The sequence below is a fragment of the Callorhinus ursinus genome, unplaced genomic scaffold (genome assembly GCF_003265705.2).
Source record: "Callorhinus ursinus isolate GAN/ISIS: 27379988/994484 unplaced genomic scaffold, GSC_fseal_2.0 scaffold3, whole genome shotgun sequence".
In the NCBI taxonomy this organism is placed as follows: domain Eukaryota; kingdom Metazoa; phylum Chordata; class Mammalia; order Carnivora; family Otariidae; genus Callorhinus; species Callorhinus ursinus.
Genome location: NW_027397065.1, coordinates 66,978,375 through 66,998,061, shown reverse-complemented (window position 1 = coordinate 66,998,061; position 19,687 = coordinate 66,978,375).

The following is a 19,687-nucleotide window of genomic DNA, read 5'->3' as shown; positions in this document are numbered from 1 at the left end:
TTTAAAACTTTTAAGAGTACTAGAGGCTAAATAAATGCAATTAATTAATTCTAATATTTTTTCTTCCTTTCTTTATGTCACTGATTAGGCAGTATAGGATCAAGTTAAAGACAAAACCTTAAGGTCTCTCACTGGAGACTTCCCTCCAGATTCATATTGCCCATCACCTTCTGGGCTAGTGAGTGATTTAACCAACCATACAAGTCCACTGTTACTTGATCCAGACTGTAGTTCTTTATTTTGTTCACAACAATATCATGAAAAGCAGTCATATATTTTTCCGAAATCATGATATTCATTTATTTGCTTAACAAGAATTTATTGAACACTATGAGTTAGGCACATAAAAAAATGACTGTCTGCCTGTTGCCTGTTTTGGACATTATAGATGAGACGACAACATAAATTTTTTGACAGTGCAATTAGCGCAAAAAAAAGTAAAATTTTGCAGGGTTTTGGGGATATCTTCATGGCAAAAGAGATATTTGAACAAAGTCTTGAAAAATAAGTACAGTTTGCTCTGCAGTCAAAGAAGGAAAGAGCTTCCAAGCAGAGAATGAATGGAGTAAAAAGGTACTTCGTGACAGATTCAGGGAACTCTAAGTAGTTTGGTATGGTTTAGGGATGGGGTGCTCTTGAAGGAGTGGTGGGAGACATACCTGGGTAGATAACAGGAGTCAGATGATGGCTAAAATAGCTGGGCAGGATTTCCATTATAGCTCTTTCTGTGTTACACTTATGATACCTTCTTTTTCTATCTGGCCTCTTTCCAAGAATCAGTTTACAACCTCTAAAACCTTAGCAAATCCACTGAAAACACTTTTTTTTTTTTTTTGATCATCCAGAAATGCTTTATCATTTGCCATTCCCTAGTATTCTGGTCAAACACCACATTTCAGTCCAAAAAACTAAATCTTTTTTATTTAGTCTCTCAGTGTCCAATCCCCTTATCGACTTGTTTCTGATTCCACCTACCTTCCTTATTTCTCTGCACACGTTCTTTTTTTTCTACAAAGAATCTCAAAGTCAATTAAGATAACATTTTAGATGTCTTACTGACTGCACTAATATTCTGAATAGATCAGTGTGGAGTAGGCAGTCCTTGGTAGATTCGATAAATGACAAGTTTTGGACATATATTTAATTATAGTCGTGTTTCAGTGTTCAGGGTTCAGACTTTGACAGAAAACAAACTGAGTAAGAAACATTCTTTAATTCAGTTGATTATATCTCTTAGAATCCTGGTGGTTCCAATCTCAAAGCCCTCATATAGGTACAGCCAGTATTTTGTTTAGTTTACATAAACATCACTTTAGAAGGAAATATTTAGCCTTCGAAATGCTGTTTTGTTTTATAAAACAAAAATTATACTGTAACACTAATTTTCCATTCAAAGTTTCCACACACACACAGACACAAACAGTTTGGTCCTGAATGAATTTGCCAGCTCTGCTGCTATCAGGAAGACTCAAACGCTGGCAGGCCCAAGGATGAAAACGTGTTCACTTCCTTACCCTCATACATGCTCAGCTAAAAATGTCCAAGGCTCTTCTGTTCCAAATTAAAAACATATAAAAGAATTGAGGCTGAACACTTGTCTCACATAGAATGGCTTGAGAAAGTTTCATGTTCTTTTTTTTTTTAAAAAGATTTTACTTATTTATTGAGAGAGAGTGAGAGAGAGAGAGAGAGAGCATGAGAGAGCATAAGCCCTGGGGAGGAGCAGAGGAAGAGGGAAAGAAGCAGACCTCCCACTGAGCACGGAGCCCATGCTGCACTGGATCCCAGGACCCTGGGATCATGACCTTGAGCTGAAGGCAGACACTTAACCGACTGAACCACCCAGGCGCCCAGAGAAAGTTTTATGTTCTAAAACCCTCCAAGTCTGCTTATGCCACTTTTCATGACAAAGATAGGAAAACTGAGCAAGGCTGTTTAGCAGGGCAGTGATGATAAATCTGGGTTCACATTGTCTCTGACCTTGGTTTTATCTGGCTTGCTGCCTTCTTTGTGATCATCTATTTGCATATGTTTTTCAATAATCCTCTTTTGCTGGGGCAGCTAAAAGGTTTTAGCTGAGGATATCTATAAAATTCAAATGTACCCTTTTCAATAACATTTCAATTTTAAAAAATAAACATGCTAGATACAGGAGTTCTGGAATTTTTGATTTGAAAATAAGCAAATGTCTTGTTTGTTTCCTAGCACCCTCTGTCTCATAATAGCTCCCTACTGCCAATAGAAAATGATCACATCAGAACCATATTCATCTATCCTCAAGTAACAGACATTGGCAGACACACTACATTCTGAGACTGTTTGTCAGCCTTTGGCTGGTAGAGTTTAAATTCTGCTTCACACTGGCTGCTCCAGAGATAAGACTTACAACTCCACAATCACTGGGATGGACTCTGATTCCTATCATATGGAAAAACAGAGAAATGGTGGAGAATGGTAGGGCAAAAGTGAAAAAAAATAGTTTAAAATTCAATGGAAACACACACACACACACACACACGGTATATATATATATATATATATATATATGTCTTCTCCATTTACTCAAACTACCTTAAAGTATCCAGGTTTTACCAGCTCAGAATGAGGTCACAGTGTAATGCAGATTCCATAGGTCCTGCAGGCGTATAGAGTTTGACTACTTTTAATAAGACCTTGAAAAACTATTTGTGGAATTTATTCTAATAAATATGACATATTTAGACATAGCAATAACAATACAATTAAACTTTACAGCTCACATTGCCTTAAATTTACATAGTTTCAAATTCTTTTGTTAGTGTACTTTTTCAGTTAGAGTGCTTTTTTTTTATCATGACTTGTTCTTAACATTATAATTCATATTTGGACAAATGAAGAGGATGCATGCTAGCTTGCTTGCTCTCTGGACAGCACTGACCATGTGCCAAATGGCTTACTGTTTGAGGTACAGCACAATCTACTAGCAAAATCAGTCTACTTCATCCATCAAATGTATTCATTATCTTACTCTTTATATTAGACCCTCAGTAGTTCAGATGTCTCTCTATTTTGCCATTATCTTCTTTAGGAACTTGCTTAGAAAAGAAAGTAGATGGGTATTCAAAAGTAATAGAGTTTCAAAAGTATTACATGACATCATCTGCAAAGAGTGAGAGTTTGACTTCTCTGAAACAAATAATACATTATATGTTAAAAAAAAAAAAAAGAAGATAGTAGGAAGGGAAAAATGAAGAGGGGGAAATCGGAGGGGGAGATGAACCATGAGAGACTATGGACTCTGAGAACCAAACTGAGGGTTCTAGAGAGGAGGGGGGTGGGGGGATGGGTTAGCCTGGTGACGGGTATTAAAGAGGGCACGTTCTGCATGGAGCACTGGGTGTTTTATGCAAACAATGAATCATGGAACACTACATCAAAAACTCATGATGTAATGTATGGTGATTAACATAACATAATAAAATTTAAAAAAATAAATAAAATAAAAATTAAAAAAAGTATTACATGAAAGGCTACTGCTGTCTATAATGAGACTATGCTTAGAGATCTTAGGATAACTATATTTTCTGTACTGGTATCTCATCTTAACCTGTGTCACAATCTGTTCCCATGATATCTCACTAGCCATTTGGGTGATGGTTAAGTCAAGATCTTAGCCTACTCTACAAAAACTACCTGGTTCTAAATCCATACCAGAGGGTTAATCTTTCATTATTTCTGCCATTGCCAGTAAGTATAACATAGTCACATACTTCCAGTACTCCAGGCCCTTGCCTTTTTGAATTTGGATCATTCTGCTCTCACTCTGCCACTGTCTCTTTGCTATTAATTCCTGGCACTATATGAGAAAGGCCATTTTCTATGCAACCCCACAATGTCCTTCCCTGGCAACCAAAACATTCTGAAGTGATTTTATTTTCTCCTCCTTCCCTGAAATTAACTCTATCTGAATTCTAGATGCAGAAATTAGACCCCACCTTTGTTCTTTCCCTAGCCAATTCCCTTTGGACATTCTGATTCTTTTGTATGACTAGTATGACTAGACAGTCTCCCTAAATAGTTCCTATGGCTGATCAATTATACTTTTAGATATGTCAAATTTTCTCATCTATTTTTCTGGGCCTCGCTTCTTAAATAGCCATGTATACAGGACTATTCTATTTATCTCACTCTGTGACTACTTTTTCCTTCTCTTACACGATAGCTTTTCCTAATGCCCCTTAAAGAATAATAAGTTCCCTCCCAAGGAACTGACTTACTCCCCATTGTGAACTGAATTCATATAGTAAAGCCCTAACCTCCAACGTGATGGTATTTGGAGGTAGGGCCTTTGAGAGATAATTAGGTTTGAAAATAATTTTTAAGATTTATTTATTTATTTTAGAGGGGTCAGAGGGGCAGAGGGAGAGAATCTCAAGCAGACTCTACCCAGGTGCCCCAAGAGAGATAACTAGGTTTAAATGAGGTTATGGTGATAGGGCCTCCATTATGGGATTAGTGTCCTTATAAGAGGAAGAGACCTAAGCTCACTTTTCTTCAGAGCGGGCATGGAGGAGACATATAACTACAAAAGAAGATGGCAGCAGCCTACAATCCAATAAAAGAGGCCTCAGAATGAAACCTACTTTGCTGGCACCTTGATCTTGGACTTCCCAACCTCCAGAACTGTGAGAAATAAACTTCTGTTTAAAGCACCCAATCTATGGGACTGTGATGGCTCCCTCAGCAAACTAAGACACTCCATCAAACTCTCCATTAAGAAGACCTTCTGCCTCATCACCACTGACCATCTGGAGGGGCAAGACATCCCATGCCCAGGGATCTGTGTTTATCAGGAGGGGAACGGAGAGGAGACTTCCCAACATCACATATCACCTCTAGCACCTTTTGCTAGACATTCTATTTGAGTAGTTTTCTTTGCTTTAAGGTATAAATCTTCCCATGGGAAGGTATGTGGCCTTTCATCATCCCCATTGTTCTGCTTTCCACCAATCCAACACTTCAGAGGCCAGTTTCAGGCTCTTCTTCTCCAAGAAATATTCCCTGATGGTTCCTTCCATTTTAATGACTCCACTTTCTAAACTTCTCTGGCGTTATTGACTGCATGAAATAATTTAAAAGTTTAACACACTCATACATGCTTTTTTCCTCTTGGAACTTACCAGTAGTCCCATGCTCCCTTTTGTAAATATGCTCCCAACATTCATCTTATTTTTTTACTTCTGCACTAAAGTGTTACTCTTGGCCAGGTGGTAATCTACCATGACAATCTCTGTTATATTCTTCATCTTTATACCATGCATACACACATATATTCCTACCATCTTCTGCATCTGGCCACTTCTTCATACCAAAGATGTTTTAGGGTCTAGGCATTTCTTTCCTTTCCTCAGCACCTTGGTGACCTCAGCAAGTTAAGGAATTTTTATATCATTCCTTTAACTAGGCTGCTGATTTTGTTTTTATATGGTTTTTCTTTGAGAGAAATTAGTAGGATCAGTCTGGGCTTCCCAGAAGGGCCTTTAATAGGTCCCTGATTACCTAAGTTATTTTTTTCTCTTTTTATTTTTGAAGGAATGAGAATGTGGGAACAAAAAATAGCAAGGGTTCTCTGGAGTGCATTGTGTCTATTCAGAAGTAAGAAAACAAAGAAAGGAAGGATCAGTGAGCCAAATACCTCTGGTACCATTGTCCATATGCCCTTTCTAGAGCTGGTTCAGTGGATAAACCATCAGTCACTATTCCCAGACCTATTATTCTAAAAATTTAAATGCTTCCCTTGAACACATGGGTTTGGGTTTACCTGAGAAGACATATATGAGTGTGTTGAATTTTCAATAAATTTTTATTGGCTTTAGGACGACTGGATGAGAAACCATTAGTTGTTTTCATTATCAGTATTTATTTTGTTTTATATAATCATCTTACTATGCTCCAACCTAGTAAGATGGGGACAAGGAGGAAGAGCTTCTCCTCTTGAATTTTAAAGTCCTGCGTGTGCCAAATCACAATAAGATACATACATAAAACACAACAAATATCCATAAAATCTTCATTTGTTAAATACTTTCCATGCATGCAAGGAGAGGATCATGCTAATCAGAAACAGCACACTCTTGTATAAAACCAGTAAGTGCCTATTATCAGGTTTGGGAAGTCTCAATCAACAAGTGTGCACTGAGGGGCACCTGGGTGGCTCACTGGGTTAAGCATCCAGCTTTTGGTTTCAGCTCAGGTCATGATCTCACGGGTCACGGGATATAGCCCTGCATTGGGCTCCGTGGTCAGTGGAGAGTCCGCTTGTCTCCCTCTCCCTCTGCCCCTACCCCAATGCTTGCGTGCATGCTCTCTCTTTCTCTCTCTAAAATAAATAAATAAATCTTTTTTAAAAAAGTGTGCACTGAACACTCAGCCATTCATTTCCCAAGTGTCTACTTAACTAAATATATGCATAACAGTATGGGAGTTACTATGAGTCATAAAAAATATATGAGGTATGATCCTTATCCTCAGGATCATTATAAAGAAACCTTACAGTCTCACAGAGGGGCAAGACATACACAAGATGCACTATAAGGAAATAATGTCTGATGAAATCAGTATCAAGGGTAAAAAATGCAGGGCAGGAATAAAGGTATTTTAGGATGTTCTATAATGTCCTCCTAGTTCTATAACATCCTCCTAGCTAAGGAGGGTAACTGAAACATGGTAAACCAAAGGATGGCTTATATTTAGCTTTGGAATGCATATAGCAGAGGATTACCTTTCCTGCCGCTGTTTGCCTTTGGTCAACACAAGATCGCACTCCCAAAGTCTGTATCAGTTTATCATGGGGGGAGGTTATAAAAAATATCAAGTATCTGTGGAAAGCTGATTGGGAATTCAACAAGCAGATGATTTGCTATTCATAGTGTGCATTTTTAGGATACTTTACAAATTCACATGCATTATTGGTCCTCTTGGCAACCCTTTAAGGTAATAACATAGGTATTACAGAATTTTATAGATCAAGAAAATAAAAGGTCAAGAGATTATCTGACTTGTCCAAGAACCTAAATATATCTGTTAGTGTTCTGATAGGAAACAGATGGCATATCTAAATGATCTGACCAAAATAATTTATTGAAGGTCAGGGGTAAGGGGCCAGAAAGGAATAGTAAAGCATGCAGGGACTAAAAAGCAGGAAGCCACGACTAACCCAGGCCTGACAAAAGAGGACAGTCTTGCCAGAGCCTGGTGAAGAGCTGCCACTGTAAAAAAGGGGCTGACTGACAGGAAGATGGACATAAATACTTCTAGAACTGTGGCAAAACAAGGCAAAGCCAAAGAAGAAATGCCCTGATCCTTCTCCCTTCTCACCCTCCCATCCCCTGCCACGCGTCCCACTGAACAAAATAAACCAGAAGCTAGAAATTCTAGCAAAGATTTCAGATCCCAGATGATGTAACCAAAAGAGGTCAATCTCCCAGGCATAGAGGTTAGCAGAGGGGGTGCAATGGATCTGGAGGAGGTAGAGAAGTGGAGTATACCAGGTAAAAAAACACCTAGTTTCATGTCTACAAATCCAAAGTTCTTCTTCCTTTAGTTACTACTCAGATACGCCCCAGATAGAAAATGAAAAATTAACTGTAATTATTTTCTAAAATTAGAAAAGAGTCTTATTTGAGATACATTTCTTCATCAGGTTAGATTGAAGCCCCTTCATCTCCTGATGGCTTATGGCTGTTCTGGAACCCGTTTCACTTGGATGAAAGCCATACTTTGTAATCTGCTCTCTTTCCTACATAAGCACATCTTCATCTCTTCAAAAAAGATGCAACCCCTAGAGGTCACATTGTTGCATTTCAGTATAATGTTAAGCTTGACAGAGTCCTATCTGAACAACAATGAAAACAAAACTTGGAAAAAACAATGAAGACTGGTAGGTGCTGTGTATGACAAACACTACGGCATGCAATCTTATGTTGTGGTATAAATTTCCTCTGGAAAGGATGCAAAATGAAATGAGGCAGAATGGGGTAGTAATTCAGCCTATTTCATATGCTACTCAAGAGAAATAATATATTTTTTTAACACTGTAGAAACGGATTTGGAACCCAACATTTTGAGTCCTATTGCATCCACAGCATAACTTTATTCCATTAACCTTTTATTAAGTGTCTATTTATTTCTTCCACTCTGGTCTCAAGGTATCTGAAAATCTCTTAAGATAAGCATAGGCCTTCCAAGTATTAGTACAACAATACCATGTAAGTGAGTAAATGAATAAATAAATAAATCCCTGAGACTCTCTTTCACCTTAGTATGAATTCAGTTTACCAAACTACTTTCCTCCTTTGATTACAGAACTTGAAACTACAGAAGGAAAATGCATGGAAAGCTTTTAATAATTAAAAAAAACAAGTAATTAAAATACATTCAGCCTTTGGAAAGAAAAGTGTAAAAAAGAAACTCCAGAAATGAGGAGAGGGTTGCCTTTGTAGGCTGTGGGAGGTGGGGGTACAGTTGCTGAAGTCAAACTTTCATGCTTATTTGCTCAGGGCACACCCTATGCTGAACCACTCATTATCCTTGTAGAGGCCCTTCTGACTGCTCTCATCTAGCAGGCTACCACTTACCATCATAATGAAAGCTAAGCAAACTGTCACCAAGTGTCTCACCTTCCTCATAGAGCATTTTTTGCTTTTATTTCTTAAGAGAATTAATCCAGTTTCATTAAGAAAGATTTCCTCTACGCTTAAACTAACTATATTTCCTTCCACCACTTTAAACCAAGGCTCAGGCTTATCTACCATCATTTCCGAATATTTGTTTTCATTTTCCCCAGAACAATGAGGATGACAGTGATTTCTGATTAAAGGGCCCAAACTTCTGAGTGACAAATGTAATCTTTCATTAAAAGCAAAATTTAAAGAAGAAAGAATATCAAGAATATACAGTAAAGATAATTAAGTAATTAAATAATTAAAACTGTTCAATTTTATAAGGACTCAGACACAATATGATTGGCCTTTTGTGACCTGTTTGCCAATTAGGGCAAGGTGTTGGCTTCTGGAATAGAAGAGGGATGTGGTCAATATCCTTGCAACTAATTTGTTTTTATGTAGACCAGAGTGTGTCACACAGGGTACTCAACCATAGCTGAAGGCTTTTTCCCTAAGTTTCTCTTCTGCTTTAGTTAGATTTCACTGGTGTACATAATACAACACTGTCTATTACCTAGGTAGACATCATTCTGACTAAGCTCTTCAGCCAAGTTTTTTAACCCAGGGAACATCTCTGTGAAATGATTTTATATTTATATATTATATATAAATATGTATAAAATATAATGTATATTCAATTATAATTGAACATAACAATATATAATTGAATATATGCATACTTTAATTTAATTTAATAATATTTAATTGAAGTATAGTTGGCATACAACGTTATATTAGTTTCAGGTATACAACATAGTGATCCAACAATTATATTCCTTACAGAATGCTCACTACAATAAGTGTTGTTGCCATTTGTCACCGTAAAAGTTATAATATTATTGACTATATTCCCTATGCTATACTTTTTATCCTCATAATTTATTTATTTTATAACTGGAAGTTTGTACCTCTTAATCCCCTTCATCTATTTTGCCCTATTTTGTTTCATTATATATTTTGATTAAACATTACCTAATTCGGTATCTTATTGGGAGGTTCTTCAATTTCCAATATTCCCTCTCTGTAAATTCCTTTCCATCTAAAAGGATTTGGCTGTCTCAAGGCCCTAAATGATGATGGCAAGACTTTTCTTACACAGTGTTTTTCTATTTTAATAATTCAGTAATATAGTCACATTAATGAAAATCCCATGCTTACTATTAATACAAGTATCTAAATGCTTTATATGTGCATTCATTCATTCAATGGGCATGCAATAAAATCTTCTTGTTTGTTTTTTAAATTTCACCATCAGTTGAATAACTGCAGGTGCCAGTTATTGCATTAGGTATGGTCTCATGCATTATCTCCTAAATTCATCACAACAGTCCTAAATAGGTGATAGCATCTTCTAGAGACCTTGCTATGTCATGTGGCGGGGGGGGGAGTGGGGGCAGTATTACTAAGATGTGGGCCTTGTTCTACACAAATACAACTAAATTCAATTAGATTTTTTTTTAAAAAATCCAAACCTTAGCATCATTAAAAAATTTCTTTGCAAGTTTCTTAACCAACCAGTCATAGCTTTACCTTTGTACCTCTCCTGACTATTTCTGAAAGCCTGTGGTATCAGTATATGGTAAGCAAATCCATTACAGAGCACACTTACTCCTGATGAAAATCTTATAAAATGCTGCATGCTCTTGGTTCCAGAGACTAAAAAGCATTAGATGATTTGGCCCAAATTCATCATCTGTAATGAAAGCAACTCAATATACACAGCCCACTGATACCAAGATTCTTATTTCACTTTTACATATAAAGACCCTTTTCACTTAATGTGTGCTCCATTAACTTCAGAAAGTGGAAGATGTATCAGTATTTTGCCATTGTTTACAAAGCAAGTACAAAGGTTATAAATCAGCTATAAATATCTAGGATATTTGAAGGTTAATAGGAGAGGGATTCTCAAGTGCATTTTACAAGCAAAAATAGTGAATGACAAATATGAACTTACAGAGATATATAATGCTAATGTATTCATGGCCATAGGTGAAATTAATTGGCAGAGGCTAAAACTCATTGTAGTGGTACCATTACCAGAATTCTCTTTAAGATTTTATAATCTTCCTCCAACCCTCACTCTGCAGGGATCAGATCAAATCAGCCACATCCTGACTCAATGCCATTGCTGAGTAATTTGGATAACTTACCTGGTTATCTTCTGATATCTAGACCATTATTATTATCTGGATGTCAGCCATTTTTTATTTAAATTAGAGGAGGTTCTGTTTGAGTATTCAGAAAGTTTGAGAAAACTCATCCAGGTTAATGAGAGACTATGGACTCTGAGAAACAAACTGAGGGTTCTAGAGGGGAGGGGGGTGGGGGGATGGGTTAGCCTGGTGATGGGTATTAAAGAGGGCACGTATTGAATGGAGCACTGGGTGTTATACGCAAACAATGAATCATGGAACACTACATCAAAAACTAATGATGTAATGTATGGTGATTAACAGAACATAATAAAATTAAATCAAAAAAAAACAAACAAAACTCATCCAGGTTAAGTCCTCATACTTAAAAGAATACTGCCTCTTTTTTTTTAAACTGTTTCCCCCCAAAAAAGACTCTCTAGACAATGGTTCTGCCTACTCTTCAGATTGATACTTTATTTCTTTGTAGATTGGGCATGTCGCCATGAAACCTTTTAAATGAAGTGTGACTTTTAAACATTTTAGTTCAGACAGGGGCAGAATATACTCTATTCACTCATAAAAGAACAAATTAAGTTTTAGCCCAGGATACTTGTGGATATAATGCCTCCAGATTTTGGCAATGCCAGCTAGGTGTATTCTTCAGTGTCTCTTTAAATCATTCTTAATGTATAAATGACATTTAAAAGCCCCCTTTTCATTGCAGTTGGCAGAGTACCTAAGACCATAACAAGTTACTTCCCTAGTAAATGTCATTTTCCCTCAACCACAGGGCTATAATTCAAAACTGTAGATTTTTTTTTTAAGAGAAGTGTTAAAAAAAAAAAAAAAACTCCTCTGGGAATGAAACCTAGGATTTCCCATCTATGTAAAAAGGGAGTTGTTACAGAGTGGGGTACTGGCTAGAGGCCAGGGTCCTAGAGTTATTGCTTTCAAAATGGCTTTTCTGACCAACTCTACCAGAGGGAAGGGTCCCATATCTACTCTAGCCATGGCAACTTGCAGGGAGAGGGAAACAGAAGGCAGGTGGCAGGAGCTTCATGCACCACAGTGTTAAATATACACACTTTGGAACCAGAAATCTAGGTTCAAATCCAAGTTCTATTACAAGTGCATTAATTTTCTATTGTTGCATAATGAATCACCATAAACAGTAGTTACTGTGGACACAAACAGAATGGCTTAAAACAACACAAATGTATTATCTCATTGTTTCTGTGGGTCAGAAGTCAGGTACATTTTAGCACCTCTGTATACTATGCTCAGCATCTCACAAAGCTGCAATCATGGTGTTGACTGGATATATCCTCACCCGGGGTCTTGACAGGAAAATGATCTGTTTCTAACTCATCTGGGTCATTTCCTTATGAATATATGACTAAGGTTTCCACTTTGTTTTGACTGTAAATTAAAGGGCCGTTCTCAGCTTCTAGAGGCTGCCTGCTCTTTCCTGCCATGCGACCCTCTTCACAACATAGCAATTTGCTACATAAAGACTAGTTAGAAGAATCCCTCTTACACTATATAGTTCTTCTCTCAGGATGGGCCTAGTCCCTTTTAAGGGCTCCCCTAGTTTAAGTCAGACCCATCTAGGATAATCTCTTTTTGTGATTAATTCAACACCAACTGATTAGGGACCCTAATAACATCTACAAAATTATTAAAGTTATAAGTAAAATAATCATGGAGTGATAACCTTCATATTTATAAGTCTTGTTCATACTCAAGTGGATGTGGAGGGGGGAGAAGATCATATAGGGTATATTACACAAGGGGATAGGAATCTTAGGAAGCATTTTAGAATGTCTGCCTAAGACAACAGGCTTTCAGAACCCTATGTGAGGATTAACTGAGTTACAGTAAATATAAAACATTTAGTACCTGACTAGGGATAAGCCCTATGTATATTTTTACTATTATTATTCTTCATGGGCTGAATTTCTTAGGAGAGAACACTGGGTCTAAATGACCTGTCCAATCATCGTGTTCTTACGCTAGAAGCTGGGACTAAATCCAGACCGCTCCTGATCTGCTCAAGCTTTTCCTTGTCATGCTACATTCTCAATGACATTTGACCTAGGATGACCTTCTTGGAAAATGTTTCTTCCTGCAGCTGTTTCCTCTACTGCTTCTTTTTTGGGGGGAGGGGGGGTTAATTTTTATTAAATTTGTTTAAAGGACAAAACAAAACCCAAAACCTATCAGTTCTCCTTCTAAAGCAACTATTTCAAAACAAACAGTTACCTCCTTCTCATTACCTTGAATGAACAGGTAACAAACCTTTTTTCATGGTGCCACTATGGTGGGTGGGTTCTGCCATCTAATCCTCAAGATGTGCATTGGGGTGGGATAAGGGAGTCACACCAAGATGTCCAGGCTGCAGACTTTGTCTGCATAAATCAGTGCAGATGTACAGTGTTGCCTTAGAAGGGGCTGGCCAACTAGGACCAGGGTCATACAGAATATAGAAGAGGTCTGAGTTTCTAAAGTTGCTCTTCCTTCCCACCAAACTATAAATCACAGTTTGAGTCTGTAAGCTGGCTGGTCCTGTCAGCTGAGCCAGTTCCCTCAAATAAATATACAAAACTCCCACAGTCAATTTGGGGAAGGAAATTCTTTACTTTGACTCCATATCTAATTAGATTCAGGAGAGTTTTTTGCATTCTGAAGGCTGGAATATGCCTGTAGGAATATACCAGATCTATCTTTTGTGCATATCTCAGTGGGATGCCTCTAAACAGATACTTAAAAAAAATAATAATCACTAATTCCTTCTCACCAAGCTGCTTTCCTCCTTAGGGAATCATTGATATGCCAGACAGACACTGCACTGACTTACAATGCCAGCCCCTGGAAGGTCTCAGATAATGAGGGTAGAGTTTTCAGGTGTTGACTTCCAATGTCAGTGCTGGAAAAGCAGGTATGAGGGGAAGAGGATGTTGGGCAGTGGACAGAATTATAGCAGCCTCATATCTATATGAGAAGAAAATTTTAAATCGTGTCCTAATGAGTATCCCTTACCCTGTGTATTAGTTTGCCAGGGCTGACATAATGAAGTAACATAGTCTAGATGGCTTAAACAGAAATTTATTTTCTCAAAGTTCTGGAGCTTTAGAAGTCCAAGATCAGGGTGCTTGTAGGGTTGGTTTCTTCTGAGGCTTCTCTCCTTGGCTGATAGATGGCTATTTTTTGTCTTCACATAGTTTCCCTTTGTATATGTCTGTGTCCTAATCTCCTCTTCCTAGAAGGACACAAGTCATACTGGATTGAGGCCCACCTATATGACCTCATTTTATATTAATTACCTCTTTAACGGCCTTGTCTCCAAATACAATCACATTCTGATATATTGGCCTTAGGACTTTAACATGTGAATTGAGGGGGTCACGATTCAGTCCTTAACACAACATATTTACAAAGTGTATCACATTTTTATCTATTGTTAAAGTGGAGAGATGTGAATGTTGCTCAGTCTCCGTACCCTTGACATGCTTTCCTCTTACTGCAATTACTGTGAGAAACAGAGTTGACAACATATTAATGTGTGCTACAGGGGGCAGGTAGAAGTCAAGCCTCTAATGAGGTAGACTTATTTTAGAATTTGGATAATCAGAAACAAAATGCAGATTCAAGGCACTGCTCACTTTGTCTCTGTTGTTCATTGATGTATTCTTACAGCTTGAACGGTATCTGAACTTAGTAGATATTTAATAAATATTTGTCAAATTAATGAGGAAGAGTTGCTAAATGCAGGAAGAGAAATAACTAAAAGAGGAATGAAGTAATGTCAAAGCCAAACTACCATTTTTTTACAAGGCCCCCCTTTCTAGAAGATACTACTAATAAAACTGAGCTGTGGTATATCTTTTTCCCCCTAAAAATATGCATGCCTTTTTAAGACTCACTTGCTATTTCATTTCAGCACATATTTAGTATATAGTAAGAGTTCATTAAACACTTATGAAATGAATTAGAAGTTCCATGATGTAGGGATTGTTTAATTACTATTCCAATTGGTGCTTTCTAATAGCTTGAACAAAAAATTGTTGTTGGAATCTAAACTCTGCTCTATTCTTTTTACTTCTCTGCAAACACAAAAGACCACATGACAGTATCCTGCACACATAATGATGCTTCACACCTCCATTCTTGTTGCCATTGTCTTCTTTTCTTGAAAATAAAAAATCATTGTTCTTTAACACTCCTGAACAATCCATCTCTATTTGTGATTTACCTAACCATTACTCTATTAAATCATATGACTACAATGTCCAACCTCATATCATCACAGGAATATTCTAATATTCCTGAGACGTGTAAAATATATGTCTGCTTGAACAATTCCAGTGATGGGCAAGTTACTGCCCTGAAAGCCAACCTATTCTACTCCATTACTAAACCAATCCAAATATTTGAAAAGCTTTTCCATTCCTTGAGCATACATTTATCTCCTGTAATGTCTACTTAATTGTCCTGATTTTCTCTTTGTATCCATATAGAGGTTAAGTCTAACTTTTAACTTTCTGTATTTTGAATATTTCAGATTTTCTTTTCTCTAGAAAACCTCTATCCACCTTTTTCTCCAGTTTTATATTCCACATTATTTGTTTTTATAGGTCATACTGCCAAATAGTCTAGAATAATGAGGATAGAATTATAAAAACTGTGGTATTTTTTGAAGCTAGAAGGAACCAAGATCATCTAATCTAATCAGCATATTTTTCATGTGGAAAAGGAGTCCTAGAGAACAAAAATATACACACAAAGTTAGAGTCTTGTATACCACTGTACATGCTGGAGAAAGGAAACCCAAAGCTCAAATTCATCTGATTGTAGCCAGGCTTCTCCAGCTGCTTTGTATTTGCAATGATCCTAGCTAGCCCAATTAAGTCCAAATAAAATGAGGCAAAGATCATAAAGCATTTAAAGGGAAGAAATTAACTGAACCCCGTTTTGTTTTGTCAGCCAGAAAAAGAAAAACCCACATCCAGGTGCTTGCTTAAGTCCAAAAAAATAAATTATATACACCAAACCCCACAAACTCTAAAATAAAGCTTTATGAGGTGTCAGATTGTGAACTGAATTTCCCTAGCTACAATCCCTACCAAATGATTTTATGTGGCTTGTAACTCAAATGTTTAGTCTGAAGGAGTCAAGGAAGAACTGAATTCTTACCAGCATTGAACCAAAGCCTAAAGAGCTGAATCACCTGGCTACAGGGTTGTGGCACAGACTAACCCATAGCCTGCAAAGAGGAAGTTAGGACCTTTAATGGATTCTTTTGAAGGTGACTGTAGGGAAAAGTAGTATAAGGTCATTTGTGTTTTCAAAACTTTGTTAAGTTTTTCCCCCCTCAAGGGCATTGTCTTATTTCTATAATGTCAGCAATATTCCTAACCTAAAGTATTGGCGATAACTCAGTTCCAAAATGCTTTATCTACAAGAATTAGGTTGGACAAAACACCCTTCAAGAGCCCTCAGTCATTTTCATGGGGGAGGGAGAATTTTTACTTTTGAGACGCCAACTTGCAGTTTACAAGACTAAAGAGTGTAAAGGAACCTCAGAGAGATACAGTAGTGTATTTCTCAAACTTTTGCTTGTGAAAGATTTAGAGGTGGAGAGTGTTACAAATGCTGACTTCAGGGCCATACCACAAAATTCTGATGTGATGGGGGCCAGTTGAGCCCAGGAATCTGTATTTGTATAACTATTTTGAGCCTGATGCAGGTGGTAAACAGACACTGAGTAGAAACACTGACCTAGTCCAACTTTTCATTTTATAAATGAGCAAACCAAAGTCCAAAGAAGCTACACCAGCAAATCAGAAATAGAACCTAGGGGTGTCCGGGTGGCTCAGTCCATTAAGCATCCAACTCTTGATTTCAGCTCAGGTCATGATCTCAGGGTCTTGCGATTGAGCCCTGCATTGAGCTCTGCACTCATCAAGGAGTCTGCTTGAGATTCTTTCTCTCCCTTCCCCTGCCCCTCCCCCTGCTTGCTGGCTCTCTCTCTCTTTCTAAAAAATAAATAAATCTTAAGAAAGAAAGGAAGAAAGAAAGAAAGAAAGAAAGAAAGAAAGAAAAAGAAAAGAAAGAAAGAAAGAAAGAAAGAAAGAAAGAAAGAAAGAAAGAAAGAAGAAAGAAAGAAAGAAAGAAAGAAAGAAAAAGAAGAAAGAAAGAAAGAAAGAAAGAAGAAAGAAAGAAAGAAAGAAAGAAAGAAAGAAAGAAAGAAAAGAAAGAAGAAAGAAAGAGAAAGAAAGAAAAAGAAAAGAAAGAAAAAGAAGAAAGAAAGAAAGAAAGAAAGAAAGAGAAAGAAAGAAGAAAGAAAGAAAGAAAGAAAGAAAGAAAGAAAGAAAGAAAGAAAGAAAGAAAGAAAGAAAGAAAGAAAGAAAAAAAGAAAGAAAGAAAGAAAAAGAAAGAAAAAGAAAGCCAGCCTAAGTGAGAACTCACATCTATGGATTTTGCTGTTCAATGGTACTTCCTCAGCCTCACCATGCATCTATGGATTTTGCTGTTCAGTGGTGTTTCCTCAGCCTCACCACGCAATACATCACAATATGATAAATAACATCATATCTCAAAATACTGTATCATTACCCACAGGTCTGCTGGCAGAGTTCAGCCTGAAGACCTTGCTCTTAGAGCCAATAAGCTGTTTGTGAACCCAGGGAAGCGCCCCTTGTGAATAGAGTCCAAATATAGAACAGAGGTTTGTGTTACTGCTGAAATCAGGGCAGTTGCCTTTTGTTTGCAGTTGACGATCTGCTAGCATGGATACCAGAGGTAAGAAGAAGGCTGTGTAATTGAAGCTATCACCTCCAGAAATCCTACATGTCAGCTTGGACTTTTCTCTGGGGTCCCAGCATATGCTCTGACATCTTTATCTATGATGTACTCCAATGAATATTTGTAAAGTTTTACTCAGTTGGCATCATATAAACCTATCAACCCCTCCTTTTTTGCTTATCAGTGTATTAATTCATGTATATGAATCAATGTGTTCTTTCCAGATTCCACTAGAGACATCACAGGTACCTGCTCAGGGCTACTATTGTCTCCTTGCAAGTAAACAGCTGTAGACTTAGAAAAAGGTATAAGACAATAGTAGAATTTTATACTTCACCAGAAATTCTGGTGACCAACACTGGGATGTCATATTTTTCTATTTTTTTTAAAGACATAAACCATATGACTACCTACTGTAACAAGCATTTCATAAAAGAGACATTTAATGCCCATAAAAAGAAAGTAGTAAGTTTTTAATAATTAGTATTCTAAAAAACACATGATTGTGTCCCTCTTCACTACAAACAATAGGTATTTAAAGAACAAAACAGCAATAGTCCTTGGACTAACATTTGTTGACCCAACATGACCTATGGACATACTGAATAAAATGACTTAATCAAAAGATCTCATTTGTATAACTGCCCTAGTTTGTATATTTGTTTATTATAACACCCAATTTGTTTATTTAATTTGGTGTGCCACAATTGCCTTATCTGATGACTACTCAGAATTTGAGATGATTTCTCAGAAACCAAAGCTGCTCTGAGCTGTAGAAAGGTCATACTTTTTCTTTTTTAAAGAAACTAATCTCATCTGTGTTCTGTTCTCCTTGTTCCTCTGTTAGTGGTCAAGGTATAAAAGGAAAAATAAATATGAGAACTGATACCAGCTGTTGGATAACATGAAGTTTCTAAGCATTCTCACTACAGGGCAGAATGGGTATTCTTATTACTTTGACTTTGAAAACCATTTTTTTTTTATCTATATCTTCTAAAAACCAGAGAAATAAGACACTTCCCATTTCTCATTATATCAGTTTTATTGGAAGTAGCAAGGAGATAATAAAAGATGTTTAATATTGGCTGGTTTTCAAACATGGAAATTGCTGTTGTCCATTGAGAAGTAAGTGTGGTGAGAAAAGCTGTTTTCAGCTCATAAAGTTGTGGTTGTTATTTCATATTTTTATAGAGCCCTAAATGCACAGGGTGCTGACAATATTTGAAGTGGGGCCAAGCAAATCAAATTCCTGGTCCAAAGCAGGCGGAGTCCATATACAGACCCAATGCAATAATAACCAGTGATTCAAAATAAACATGGTATAGTTCAGAACCACTGCAAAGGGGGAGAGCTATGGAAGGGGCAGTAGTTTTAGCATGAAGAAAAGAAGGGATCCCCCTATAGTATAAAATAAAAGAAACTCTGAATAAACCCTAGAGTCTCAAGATCAATAGTCCAAACTAGCATTTTCTTTAAGAAGCCTTCATGTTCTAATTTCCCAGCAGAAAAAAAAGAAAATTTACTCCAGGCCAATAAATTCGATGTCACGTGTATAGACATAATACATTTTGATGTATATGAATTGATCCCTAGACACAAAGCCACTCAATCTTCATCAGTTATTGAACTGAAAGCCTGGAAATGCCCTTACTTAGAGGTGCAAATAATGCCTTTCTCTTTAAGCAAAAGGACAAAACCCTCTAAATGGTGGAGGTTCTTTGAACTCTGTTAATAAATCAATCCAAGAATAGAGCACTGTGTTCACAACATGATCAATCAAAAGCCACATACAAAATGGAAAAAATCTTCCAGAGCAGTGCCAGAGGCCTTATCACAATTGCTTCCTGACAGAAAGAGTGGATAAACAAGCTCAGGACAAGGCCAACGAAAGACTGGTCCAGAGACCTTGTTTCTTGTTGCTTTAGGTATCAAAATAGGAAGTAAACAGCTTAGAAACAGTTCTGAGAATTGCCTGAAGGAAGTGCTGCTTCCTCTCCCTGCACTTGCTAAGTTTGCTTATCTTTCATCCTCTACAACACAGCC